We start from the raw sequence: 2,500 nt of genomic DNA on the forward strand, positions 1-2,500 counted from the left end.
TTTTTTTTTTTCTCTCTTGTTCCGGCTTCCTTCAATGCTTGTTTTTAGATGCATAAGAGATGTAGGTCAATATGAAAACAATACCTACAGCCACACCACCCTGAACAAGCCCAATCTCGTCTGATCTTGGAAGCTAAGCAGGGCTGGGCCTGGTTAATACTTGGATGGGAGACCACCTGGAAATACCAGATGCTGTAGGCTTTTTTTTTCTCTCTTGTTCCGGCTTCCTTCAATGCTTGTTTTTAGATGTATAAGAGATGTAGGTATATAGGAAAACAATACCTACAGCCACACCACCCTGAACAAGCCCAATCTCATCTGATCTTGGAAGCTAAGCAGGGCTGGGCCTGGTTAGTACTTGGATGGGAGACCACCTGGAAATACCAGGTGCTGTAGGCTTTTTTTTTTCTCTCTTGTTCCGGCCTCCTTCAATGCTGGTTTTGAGATGTATAAGAGATGTAGGTCAATAGGAAACCAATACTTACAGCCACACCACCCTGAACAAGCCCAATCTCGTCTGATCTTGGAAGCTAAGCAGAGCCGGGCCTGGTTAGTACTTGAATGGGAGACCACCTGGGAATACCAGGTGCTGTAGGCTTTTTTTTCTTCTCTCTTGTTCCGGCTTCCTTCAATGCTGTTTTCTAGATGTATAAGAGATGTAGGTCAATAGGAAAACAATACCTACAGCCACACCACCCTGAACAAGCCCAATCTCGTCTGATCTTGGAAGCTAAGCAGGGACGGGCCTGGTTAGTACTTGGATGGGAGACCACCTGGGAATACCAGGTGCTGTAGGCCTTTTTTTTTCTCTCTTGTTCCGGCTTCCTTCAATGCTGGTTTTGAGATTATAAGAGATGTAGGTCAATAGGAAACCAAAACCTACAGCTACACATTTCTAAACAAGCCCAATCTCGTTTGATCTTGGAGGCTAAGCAGGGCCAGGCCTGGTTAGTACTTGGATGGGAGACCACCTGGGAATACCAGGTGCTGTAGGCTTTTTTTTTTTCTCTCTTGTTCCGGCTTCCTTCAATGCTGGTTTTTAGATGTATAAGAGATGTAGGTCAATAGGAAACCAATACCTACAGCCACACCACCCTAAACAAGCCTGATCTTGGAAGCTAAGCAGAGCCGGGCCTGGTTAGTACTTGGATGCGAGACCACCTGGGGATACCAGGTGCTGTAGGCCCTTTTTTTTTTCTCTCTTGTTCCGACTTCCTTCAATGCTGGTTTTGAGATGTATAAGAGATGTAGGTCAATAAGAAACCAATACCTACAGCAACACCACCCTGAACAAGCCCAATCTCGTCTGATCTTGGAAGCTAAGCAGGGCTGGGCCTGGTTAGTACTTGGATGGGAGACCACCTGGAAATACCAGGTGCTGTAGGCTTTTTTTTTTCTCTCTTGTTCCGGCCTCCTTTAATGCTGGTTTTGAGATGTATAAGAGATGTAGGTCAATAGGAAACCCATAACTACAGCCACACCACCCTGAACAAGCCCAATCTCGTCTGATCTTGGAAGCTAAGCAGAGCCGGGCCTGGTTAATACTTGGATGGGAGACCACCTGGGAATACCAGGTGCTGTAGGCCTTTTTTTCTTCTCTCTTGTTCCGGCTTCCTTCAATGCTGGTTTCTAGATGTATAAGAGATGTAGGTCAATAGGAAAACAATACCTACAGCCACACCACCCTGAACAAGCCCAATCTTGTCTGATCTTGGAAGCTAAGCAGGGACGGGCCTGGTTAGTACTTGGATGGGAGACCACCTGGGAATACCAGGTGCTGTAGGCCTTTATTTTTCTCTCTTGTTCCGGCCTCCTTCAATACTGGTTTTGATATGTATAAGAGATGTAGGTCAATAAGAAACCAATACCTACAGCCACACCACCCTGAACAAGCCCAATCTCGTCTGATCTTGAAAGCTAAGCAGGTCCAGGCCTGGTTAGTACTTTTTTTTTTCTCTCTTGTTCTGGCTTCCTTCAATGCTGGTTTTAAAATGTATAAGTGATGTAGGTCATTAGGAAACCAATACCTACAGCTACACCACCCTGGACAAGCCCAATCTCGTCTGATCTTGCAAGCTAAGCAGGGCCGGGCCTGGTTAGTACTTGGATGGGAGACCCCCTGGGAATACCAGGTGCTGTAGGCCTCTTTTTTTTCTCTCTTGTTCCGGCTTCCTTCAATGCTTGTTTTTAGATGTATAAGAGATGTAGGTCAATAGGCAAACATTACCTACAGCCACACCACCCTGAACAAGCCCAATCTCATCTGATCTTGGAAGCTAAGCAGGGCTGGGCCTGGTTAGTACTTGGATGGGAGACCACCTGGAATTACCAGGTGCTGTAGGCTTTTTTTTTTCTCTCTTGTTCCGGCCTCCTTCAATGCTGGTTTTGAGATGTATAAGAGATGTAGGTCAATAGGAAACCAATACCTACAGCCACACCACCCTGAACAAGCCCAATCTTGTCTGATCTTGGAAGCTAAGCAGAGCCGGGCCTGGTTAGT

At 46.2% G+C, this 2,500-nt stretch overlaps 4 non-coding genes and 7 pseudogenes across 4 annotated transcripts; all 11 read left to right on the plus strand.

The window, feature by feature from the left end:
• The first annotated feature begins 82 nt into the window (after positions 1–82).
• LOC142114627 (5S ribosomal RNA) lies at positions 83–201 on the plus strand (annotated as a pseudogene).
• Positions 202–280: 79 nt separating this feature from the next.
• Positions 281–399, plus strand: LOC142114614 (5S ribosomal RNA). The gene has a single exon (XR_012681899.1). It is a non-coding gene; the product is annotated as a 5S ribosomal RNA (ribosomal RNA).
• An 80-nt stretch (positions 400–479) lies between these two features.
• LOC142114420 (5S ribosomal RNA) lies at positions 480–598 on the plus strand (annotated as a pseudogene).
• Positions 599–679: 81 nt separating this feature from the next.
• LOC142114419 (5S ribosomal RNA) lies at positions 680–798 on the plus strand. The gene has a single exon (XR_012681880.1). It is a non-coding gene; the product is annotated as a 5S ribosomal RNA (ribosomal RNA).
• A 79-nt stretch (positions 799–877) lies between these two features.
• On the plus strand, positions 878–996 carry LOC142114083 (5S ribosomal RNA; annotated as a pseudogene).
• A 272-nt stretch (positions 997–1,268) lies between these two features.
• LOC142114331 (5S ribosomal RNA) lies at positions 1,269–1,387 on the plus strand. The gene has a single exon (XR_012681821.1). It is a non-coding gene; the product is annotated as a 5S ribosomal RNA (ribosomal RNA).
• Positions 1,388–1,467: 80 nt separating this feature from the next.
• LOC142114561 (5S ribosomal RNA) lies at positions 1,468–1,586 on the plus strand (annotated as a pseudogene).
• An 81-nt stretch (positions 1,587–1,667) lies between these two features.
• LOC142114294 (5S ribosomal RNA) lies at positions 1,668–1,786 on the plus strand. Its single transcript, XR_012681788.1, has one exon. It is a non-coding gene; the product is annotated as a 5S ribosomal RNA (ribosomal RNA).
• Positions 1,787–2,025: 239 nt separating this feature from the next.
• LOC142114394 (5S ribosomal RNA) lies at positions 2,026–2,144 on the plus strand (annotated as a pseudogene).
• An 81-nt stretch (positions 2,145–2,225) lies between these two features.
• LOC142114410 (5S ribosomal RNA) lies at positions 2,226–2,344 on the plus strand (annotated as a pseudogene).
• An 80-nt stretch (positions 2,345–2,424) lies between these two features.
• Positions 2,425–2,500, plus strand: part of LOC142114423 (5S ribosomal RNA) — a 119-nt pseudogene continuing 43 nt past the window's right edge.

This window comes from Mixophyes fleayi, unplaced genomic scaffold (assembly GCF_038048845.1).
Source record: "Mixophyes fleayi isolate aMixFle1 unplaced genomic scaffold, aMixFle1.hap1 Scaffold_145, whole genome shotgun sequence".
NCBI lineage: Eukaryota > Metazoa > Chordata > Amphibia > Anura > Limnodynastidae > Mixophyes > Mixophyes fleayi.